General features: G+C 43.3%; 1 pseudogene; it reads right to left on the bottom strand.

The window, feature by feature from the left end:
• Positions 1–4,327: 4,327 nt before the first annotated feature.
• On the bottom strand, positions 4,328–5,261 carry LOC134757808 (putative uncharacterized protein encoded by LINC02910; annotated as a pseudogene).
• Between the last annotated feature and the right edge of the window lie 5,308 nt (positions 5,262–10,569).

The raw sequence follows: 10,569 nt of genomic DNA, 5'->3' as shown, positions 1-10,569 counted from the left end.
AAGACCTCTCTAATCCTTAATGGAGAAACCAGATAGAAATTCATTAAGACCATAAATGAAGTGTGGTTAATATAACAAATATCCATGCCCCACCACACAGCTTTCAAAGATATCATGTGTTTCTGTATTTACAACAGACCTTTTTTGGTTAATGCATAAAATACTACAAGACCTTTGAAGCTCCACTTCTCTGTTACCATTTTGTCTCTGCTCCCTCCCTCCACAGGGGAAACCCTGATTCTTGAAGGTGATTAATACCCCTCTCTTCTGTGCTTTTGATGATATATGTGTATATATTATCCACACTTGGTGCACAAAATAATATATAACATTGTTTCCTGTTATTTGTTATATAACAAAATTATATATAACATTATTTCCTGTTATTTGTTATATAACAAAATTATATGTAACATTGTTTCCTGTTATTTTTACACAAATTGTATCATGATGAACATGTTCTTTTTCACTTTCTTCTCACTGTCTCCTCCCCCATACTAATTTTTTGAGAATTTTCCAGGTCGATATCAGTAGACCTAATTTAATCATTTCATCTGTGGCAGAGTAATCCACTACATAAATTACCTAATCCAATCCCCTACTAAGGAACATTTAAGTCATTTCTGATTTGTTAACCAGTACGAACAACACTGCAATGAAAATTCTGACACATACCATTTCTTGCGCATGCATAAGAGAGTTTCTCTCAGGCAGGGCCCCCAACCCCATGCCGTGAACCGGTACAGGTTAGGAACCAGTTAGGAACTGGGCTGTACAGCAGGAGATGAGCGGCCAACGAGTGAGCAAAGCTTAACCTGTATTTACAGCTGCTCCCCATCATTTGCATGACCTCCTGAGCTCTGTCTTTTGTCTGATCAGCAGCAGCACTAGATTCTCATAGGAGCGTGATCCCTACTGTGAACTGCCCATGCGAGGGATCTAGGTTATGTGCTCCTTATGAGAATCTAAAGACTGATGATCTGTCACTGTCTCCCATCACCCCCAGATGGGGCCAGCTAGTTGCAGGAAAACAAGCTCAGGGCTCCCACTGATTCTACATTATGGTGAGTTGTATAATTATTTCATTGTATATTACAATATAATAATAGAAATAATGTGCACAATAAATGTAATGTGCTAATAATAATAGAAATAAAGGGCACAGTACATGTAAGGTGCTTGAATCATCCTGAAACCATCCCCCACCCAACCCAGTCCCTGGAAAAATTGGCTTCCACATAACCCGTCCGTGATGCCAAAAACGTTGGGGACCATTACTCTAGGGCCCAGATAGAGGAGTAGAATTGCGGGAGCATAGGGTACAAGTGTTTTGACTTAACTAGATATTAACAAAAGACTTTCCAAAGTGGCTGAAACCATTTATATTCCCAACAGTGGGATAGGAGTTACTGCTTGCCAGAGTCTTATTTTCTCAAATCTTCAAGGAACTGATTATTTCTGTACCATGGAAACAATTCCAGTACATTGAGAAAGACAAAAAGTCACTGAATGGTTTCTCCACAGTCAGCATAACCTGAATGCCAGGGCCTGACACAGACTCCCCGCAGAAAAGGTAATTAGAGAAAGTTCACGCAAAAAGCTTGAGAAAAGCGCTGGTAAATAACACACCATGATGATGAGGAACTCATTTGCAAAATCCAGGAGCTATATGGTTTAGGAAACTTTAAAAAATACTCTCAAAGTGTTAATAGGACAAAGGAAAAAGAAGTATATGATCATTTCTTATAAGTCATAAAGACATTTGATAAGATTTAACATCCATTTCTGATACTTGAAATTATCAATAACTCCTTCTTATAAGATTTTGTTCGTTTGGTTGGTTTTTGATTTTTTTTTTTTTTTTTTTTTTTGGAGACAGGCTCTCACTCAGTCACTCAGACTAAAGTGCTGTGGCGCCATGCCATCTCAGCTCACTGCAACCTCCACCTCCAGGGCTCAAGTGATCTTCCCACCTCAGCCTCCTGAGTAGCTGCGACTACAGGTGTGTGCCACCATGCCTGGCTAATTGTTGGGTTTTTTTGTTGTCGTTTGGGTTTTGTTTGTTTGTTTTTTGTAGAGACAGGATTTTGGCATGTTGCCCAGGCTGGTCTCAAACTCCTGGGCTCAAGCAATCCACCCACCTTGTCTTCCCAAGGTGCTGGGATTGCAGGTGTGAGCACCGTAGAATTTTTTTAATGCACATTCCAATCCAAAAATTATCATCAAATTTACTTGTAAAAATACTATCAGCATCCTATGAGAGTCACAAGTTCAGAGTACCCTTTATCACTAGTATTGCATGACTTTATTCTAGAAGTGCTGAACAAAGCAATCAGACAAGAATATAAAAACAGTTATGAACATTGGAAAAGGCAAAACAATCATAATTTGTAGATAATAAGGTTGTATTCCAGGAAAACCCAAAATAATAGAAAAACTATTAAAACAATAAAAATACAGTAATATGATCAGTTATAAATAATATACAACAATGACTATCTCATATGTAAATTATAACAAGCTAGAAAATACAAACTTTAGAAAATCATTTCCCCTAAAATACCTAAAAATAAATTTAACAATACATTTGCAGGACATGTGAAAAGCCAAAAATAAGTCTCAGTGAAGATTTTAATACATGGAAATTCATATCTTTTTTATTGGATAAGAAGACTCAATGCAATAAAGACATACATATTTTCCTGAATTACTCTGTACATTCAGTATGATCTCAATGTGGGATATATTTTACCTTGGACAAAAAGAGTGATTCTAAAGTTTATCCAGAAGAATAAACATCTTACAACCACCAGAAAAACTCCAAAAAAGAGTGGCATTGAGAAACTTGTCTTGCTGAGTATTAAAAATGTATAAGATGATGACAGTTCAGTAAAGCAGTGTGGTTTGAAAAAGGAATCAAAAGATAGCTCAAAGAGATGAACTGAGATTATAGGAAGGGACACAAGTATGCAGATATTTTAGAACATAATATAGTGGTCATTTCTAATAAGGGAGAATATGGAAATGGAACAGCTGAATCACCATTTGGGAAACATAAAACTGGAAGCCAGCCCATTTCTTACCGCAAAGTAAATTCCTGAAAGAACAAAGGGTTACATGAAAAGAAAAAAAATGCTAAGAGCAAATATGGGAGAATATTTATGTAATCATAAGTTGGGGTTGCTTGACCATTCTAAACATATGAGCATCAGAAAACACAAAATAAGACATAAATTTAACAACATACACATTTACAACATCTCTGAATGGCTTTAAACTTGATAAGCAAAACTAAAGACAACAGTTCCATAATTCTGATCACAAAAGCTAATATTCACAATATACAAAGTGCTCTAACAAATCAATAAGAAAAGTTAACATATGAAGAGGAACATTGACGAAGGATAGGAACAGATGTTTCATAAAAGAGTACATGCAAAAGGCTAATGGGCACGTTCAAGGTCATTATCAATCAAATAAAAATTAAATATCATTTTTTACCTATCAGATTGAACAAGAATTAAAATGTAGTTGGAAACCAGTCATAGTAAGCATTTAGGAAAATGGGCATTTTCACACAGTCTTGGAGGGAAAGTAAAGTGAGCATCATTTCCAGAAGGTAGTTTGACATTATTGTATAAAAATGTAAAATGTTCATGCCTTTGAACCCAGCAATACAATTTGGGGAATTTATTCTAAGGAGATCATTTCAGAAGTGGGAAAAATGCATGCCTGAGAAAACTTTCTATTCCCACCAGTGAGTGACTAAGAAAAATGCAGTATCTGCTTGAATAAGTGCTCTGCAGAAATTAAACACGATGGTGAAATATATTGATTGATTGGTAATATTACCTTTGACATTTTCATTAAGCAAAAAAGGCAGGTGCCAGCATATAATGTGATGTCAATTACATAAAATTACACACATGTATCTTTATTTGTATGTATATATGTCAAAGGATTTTTCACTCTAGCTCTTTCCTAAAACCATCATAGCCCCCAAAGTTTGCATGGTTCATTCTATCTCATTGTCGAGAAGATTGTCTCAAAATAGACACCACCTGGAGCTCTTTTAGCACATGGTAGTCATTATCAGCATCTGAAAGTACCTGTGTGTTTCTTCGTTTTCTCAATGACTTCTGTGCAGCCTCTCCCATGAGAAACGACACCATGGAGGTCAGGGCTGGCTGGTCCACCTCCAGAGCCTAGCACGGACCTGGCCCAAAGTCCCTGCTTGGTAAATACCTGCTGGATGAATGCACGGTGTTGTGAGACCAGTGTTTTTCAGAGCACACTCTCTAGAAGAAATGCCAACCTGTGTTATGGACTAAGGTGTCCCACGGGCAAGTAGGTTTTGGAAACATGGCATTGGATCAAGCCAATCCAAGGGTTTATTTGGTGCAGAACTTTTCAGAGCCTTTAATACCCAATGCACATTGTGACTGTCCAAGAGTTTCCCAGCTCTCTTGACTGCAGAAGTCCCTCTATCTTCAGCCCCTTGGAGCATCTTGTGTCATGGGACAGTGTGGGATGGACTACGTTCAGAAGGATATTCAGCAATGCATTAAATTGGGGGCCGAGATTAGAGCTGATCTCCAATTTGTCATTGTATTGTCTGTGTTGTTTGAAGTGTTGACACTGAGTGAGCACATATCATTTCATAAATATATCAGTTTTTCAAGATAAAAGAATAAACATTAAAAATGCACTTATTGTCTGAATCTCAAAATCAAGTTTATTTTCCAAAACCATGAATTCCATTGAAGTTGTTTTGAAAGAAGAAAGGCTGGTTTGAACTAAATAGAAACACAGAAAGTAGCAGAACCAGGTCTTCTGTATTCAAATTCTACTTTCACCATATACTTAATGAGCATCTTTGGGGAAATCATGCAAGATCATAGTCTGTAAAATGAACCCCCTTGTAAGTTGTGAGGATTCAGACTAAAAATCTAATAAGCCCCAATAAATACTAGCTTTTTTCTATATTAGCGTTGATAAATCTAAATTAAGTTGTGCCATCTAAATATGTTTGCATTCCACTTATATCAGTCTGCTCAAGTCATGGTCTCCTATACCCGAACTCTCCAGAGCCTAGAGCTGCCTCCATTTGCTACGAAGTCAACAGACAAAGGTTTCGGGTGGGTCCCATGTTTACTCCTGTTCACTATCAGGAAGTTGTGTGCTGGACTCACCTTCAGCCTGTGGCTGTGCCCGTAGCCGTCTGCCTGCCAATAAGGGCTGTGCTGAAACAGGGCAACCATCAGAACCCAGCCCCGGAAGAGCCTCTGCTGGGACGAATGCTGAGAAGCCAGTTCTCACAGCTGGGTGTTCCTTTTGTTTATGGAGTGGTTATTGCAGTAACATCTGGATTCCTTAACCAACACTACGGAAAGGCAAAGATTATGTTTAGCTGCCTGGTGTATTTCAAGGGATGTAGCTTTTATTCTGCATGATCAGGAAGTAATTAGCAGCTTAAACTTGATGCCTTCACTCAGCGTTGATTCCACGCCTCTCTTTCAGCAAGGAAAGCACTGGAATTCATAATTAGTAAATTCCCATTGTCTACCCCAAATCCTCAGGGTAGGTGCAAACAGAAGACCTTTCTGTCCTTCCTTTGAGTAATTTACAACTTGAGCTGCCTTTTTCACGGGGCCCCATTTCACTGGGAAAGGTGAAATGGAAAAACTACCCAGCAGCCTGATTATTCAGCAACCTTTACCAGAACCCAGTCATGGCTACTGTCCACCAAGCAGCGATGGGATATATCTGGGGGTGGGGAAGTGGGGAGAATCAACCAGGAAGAGAGATTGAGCTTCAAGCGTAGCGTGGAATGGAAGAATTCAGGCCTGAGATTGGATTAATCTGTCTGGATCCTATTTCCACTGCGTGACCTCCATTTCCATCTAGAATTTGTGCTCTCCTCATCTTCAAAGTGGGGAAAGTGACAGTACTGACCTTACCATGCTATTTGGGAGGTCGATAAGATAGCACACACAAGGGGCTTTGCACCAAGCTGGGCACAGAGTGTCACACTTACCTAGTGGCTTTACTTCTGAGGAACGTGGCACATGGCATTTCCACTGAACAGATAAGCACGGGCTCAGCAAGTGGGCCGTTGGAGGGTCGGGAGGGAAGCCCTGCAGCCTTCTGGGAGAGGTCCCTGTGTCAGCTCTGGGTCTGAGCAGGCACTCCTCCACCTTGTGATTATTAACTGAATGTTTGCACACACATTTCTCTTCATATGTAATGGTCCAAGGTTTTATACATTTAAAAAATATTTTTAAAAACAAAGCTCAGGGAGCTGAAGTGACTTGCCCAAGGTCACACAGAGAACTGGAAGGCAACGTGCATTTGGAACCCATTTCTCGAAGTGTCACCACTTCTTGTGGCAGCCCCAGGCACAGCCTCCTCCTGGGTTGGAATTCTCCATTCCCACACGTCACTTTCTTTCTACATGTGCACACACAGGCACACAACACACACGTGCACATGTACACGCAAACACACACGTGTGCACACACACACATGCATGCATACACAAATGCCAGCACACAGTAAGGGTTTAGTAATGGCAGCACCGATTTCATTGCTGACATAATGACCCAAGGACAGTCTTAACAGAACGATTGCCTCATCTGTGTGATGGGGACAAACCTGGGAAGCACCTTCAGGACTCCGTGGAGATTAAATGACAGAGGGCACTCACAACACTTAGAATAGGGCCTGGTACCTAACAAAGGCACAATTAATGGTTGTTATTATCATTGCTATTGTTAATATTAGACTTCTTTTGACTTATTTTCAAACCAAGACATGTCAAATTCTCTCCATCTCACTCTTTGGAATCTGCGTGTTTTCTCTGAGCAGAGAAGAAATCTTGCCAAGCAATGCTTTTGTTCCTGGTCTGTAGAAAAGCCAGCCCTAAGCTGGGCTTTGCACCTCTTCAGCAAAGCCTTCTCTGCCTAAGTCGGGACTCCATGCCGCTCCTCATACAAAAGCTGCTACCAACCAGTGAGACCATCCCGAGGTAATACAGCTCCTGAGAACCGCCAGATCCCCAAAGTGGATTCTTCCAGCTTTCTCCAAATAGAAAGGTTTTTAACATGTTTTAGAACTGAAACTCGTTAGTTTTAAACCCCAAAGTGTGATTGTACACATTTATTTCCCTGGAATTATTTTTGAGATCGGAAAAAATACAATTTTCCTTCTTGAGGAAAATCAAATTACATGTGCACTGACTTTCTCCAAGTAACACAACCTCAGCCCTATAATTAATATCACCACCTTCCACAGCCTCATAATTAAACATGAGATGCACAGGACTGGGAGGAAGTCAGGGAAAGGCAGGAGGTAAATCACCGGGCTGGTCTCTGCCACCCATTTCTTGGGAGCCCACAGGAAGGAGGGAGTTGGCATGGGGAACAAGGGTGGCCCTGAAGCAGGCTGGAGGTCACCTGCACCCACGCAATCATTGATTTCCCTTGGTGGCCCATTGTCCCAGGGCTGTCTGGAGCATGAGGCCAGCAGTGCCTATGAATGGCTGTGGAGTCTTTGCGCGCTGCTTGACATGTACACTGCCGGGCCGACCAAGATGCAGATGCTCCAGCCCATGGGCCAACCTAACCTGAAAGGAGACGGAGGGTTTGTCCTGAGTCTATGCCTGCTGTTCTCACTGAACATGAGTTTCCAGAAACACCTATGCAGGGATGATCTGAAGGAAGCTGCAGAGTTTATTCCATTGGTGTTCTCCCTGCTTGTCATCTCCTCCTGCCACGGACCTCGGGCTGTGTGGCTCTTCCCCCTCCCCCCTCCTCCCAGAAATGCCCACCCAGCATCCCTCCTCCTGGCAGTGCCCACCCAGCGTCCCTCCTCCCAGCAGTACATACCCTCCTCCCAGCAGCACCCACTCAGCATCCCTCCTACCCTCTCCAGCTGTGCAGTTCTCCTCCCTCCCCACTCTCCCTAGTGTCCTTCCTGCCTCCTCTGCTCCCCACTCTCCTGCAGGTGGTGGGAGCCACAGGACTGGTCAGGCAAATGGGCCAAGAACAGAAGTGAGCCTGTGGCTGCCAGGCTGATAACAGCTAGTGTGTCTCCATTTTCTCCTCTTTGGCAAACCTCATAGGCCACATATTCCAGGTAAGGAGACCAGGAGGTGGAGAAGGTTCTTTAGGTGGAGTGGGGAGAGCAGAGGTCCATGCCCACCTGCTCTGGCTGAGTCATGTGATCAAGAAATAAACCTTTTTGGCTGGGTGCGGTGGCTCATACCTGTAATCCCAGCACTTTGGGAGACCGAGGTGGGGGGATCACCTGAGGTTAGGAGTTTGAGACCAGCCTGGCCAACATGGTGAAATGCCATCTCTACTAAAAATACAAAAATTAGCAGGTCCTAGTGGCACACATCTGTAGTCCCAGCTACTCGGGAAGCTGAGGCAGAAGAATCAGTGGAACCCAGAAGGCGGAGGTTGTAGTGAGCCCCGGGATTGCACCATTGCACTCCAGACTGGGCGACAAGAGCGAGACTCTGTCTCAAAAAAAAAAAAAACCTTTCCAAGATAAGCCACTGACGTTGTCTGGGTTATTCACTGCTGCTGCTTGTATTAATTACTCTACTGAAACCAGCACATTCTCTGTGCCGGGCACAGGTCCATGCAACATTCAACAGCCTCGTGGAAGAGACAGGAAAAACAAATATATATTTAAAAGTGTGATTAAGTCCAAAGACATCAAGAAGATAATGTCACAGACAACAATAGGGTCAACCTACCTATGTATCTAGGCTAAAGAAGGCCTCTCTGAAGAGTGTGACATTTAAGACAGGATGATGAATTTCTGGGAACAAGCCAAGTGTGGGGAAGAAGGGCAGGTGTTGCAGGCTGTGGGAAAAGCTTGTGCAAAGGCCCTGTGGGAGAAGAGAATTTGAAATTCTTTGAAAAACAGAAAGCAAAAACCATGTGGCTATGATCTGATGCATGACAGGACCAAGTGAGGGGGAGGAAACAGGCAAGGGCAGATCCCCAGGGCTCTTGCTCTAATTTTCACAGTGCAAGGGAGCCTCGGAGGATTTTAAGCAAGTGAAAGACATGGATGGTTGACTTGTTAAAGGATCGTCCTGTGTGGAGAACAGGCTGCATAGGGGCAAGATGAGAAGCAGGGAGATCAGAGAGGAGATGTGGCTGTCACCCCAGTGGGAGACAGAGGCAGCTCAGGGCAGTTTTAGGAGACAGGGAGAAGGCCACGAGCTTGAGAAACTGTCACATGAATTCCTCGTGTGCCACTCAGCTCTTAGGACATTCTTCCTCGCCCCAGATGCAAGGTGTGCAGTTCCATCTACCCAGACCCTCAGTGCTGAGGGTCCTGGCCCCTGCCAGCAGCAGCTAGGGCTTCCAGCGGGTCCCCAAGGTCGAGCATGTGCATCCCATCAGAGGATACTGATGTCAGGACCGTAAGGAAATCTGAAAGGTCCAAGGGGGGACATATGGAGAAGGAAGAAGGCCTCGCAAATGTCTCCAGAGCTCAACACCCAGAAAGGGATGCAGGGTCACCAAATATGCCTTTTCATAGACTGACCTCAGCGTAAGGACGCAGGCTGCAGCACTGACCTCCCAGCATGGAACTTTCTATCTGCCGTCCCTTTGTTCCCTGACTTGTTAGAACACTGGGGAATGGCCTCCCCAATTTTCTGCATTTTCCCTTCTTTCAAACAGATTTTCTGTTTTTGGGAGGTATGCCTGGCTGCACTGGAAAGTTAGTCTCAAATATGATTCTGCCTCAGTACTACTTAGGAAAGCTTTTCAAAAATACAGACTCCAGGGCCCATTGCGGGACTATGGGATCAGAATTGTTCAGGAAGAGTTCCAGAAGGCTCTTCTTTCTAAAAGCCCCCTAGACAATTCTGAGGACCAGCCGCTTTAGACCGGAACCAAATGGAAATATAGATGCAGGGATGCTTTCCTACCATTCCCCAGAACTTGCTTTAGGGACTGCAGTGCCATCCCAACACACAACACCCAGAACTGGCTCAGACATCAGAGGCCAGGTACACTGCCCACAAGAATTTCCAGCTAGGAGCTCCAGGCTCCCCAGAACTGGCACTTCTGACCAACTGGCCAAAAATTTGGCATTTCCCACAACCCCCTCAGGTTTCATAATTTGCCAGAACGACTGGCAGAACTCAGGAAACTGCTGCAGTGACAAGATTACAGTGTTATTATCAAATGGTGGAAATACAGCCCAGCCCAGTGAAGAGATGCATAGGGCCAGGCCTGGAAGGTTCCATGGCATCACCCTGTGGATCGGGACATATCACCTGCAGGCACCTTGATGTATTCACTAATTGGGAGCTCACCTGAGCCCATGTCCAGAATTTTTATTGGAGTTTCGTTACATAGGCATGATTGATTAACTCACTGGCCATGCAATTAAACCCAATCTCCAGCCCTCCTCCCCTCACTGAAGGACTGACGTCATGTTGGTCAAAGCGCCAAGCCTCCAATTACCTGGCTGACCTTTCTGGTGTGGTCAGCTTCCATCCTGGTAATTTCATGAGCATAAACTCAGGTATGGTTGGAA

The sequence above is a fragment of the Gorilla gorilla genome, chromosome 21 (genome assembly GCF_029281585.2).
Source record: "Gorilla gorilla gorilla isolate KB3781 chromosome 21, NHGRI_mGorGor1-v2.1_pri, whole genome shotgun sequence".
Taxonomy (NCBI): Eukaryota; Metazoa; Chordata; class Mammalia; order Primates; family Hominidae; genus Gorilla; species Gorilla gorilla.
Note: the sequence above shows the minus strand (reverse complement) of the source record. Positions and strands in the feature narration are given on the sequence as shown.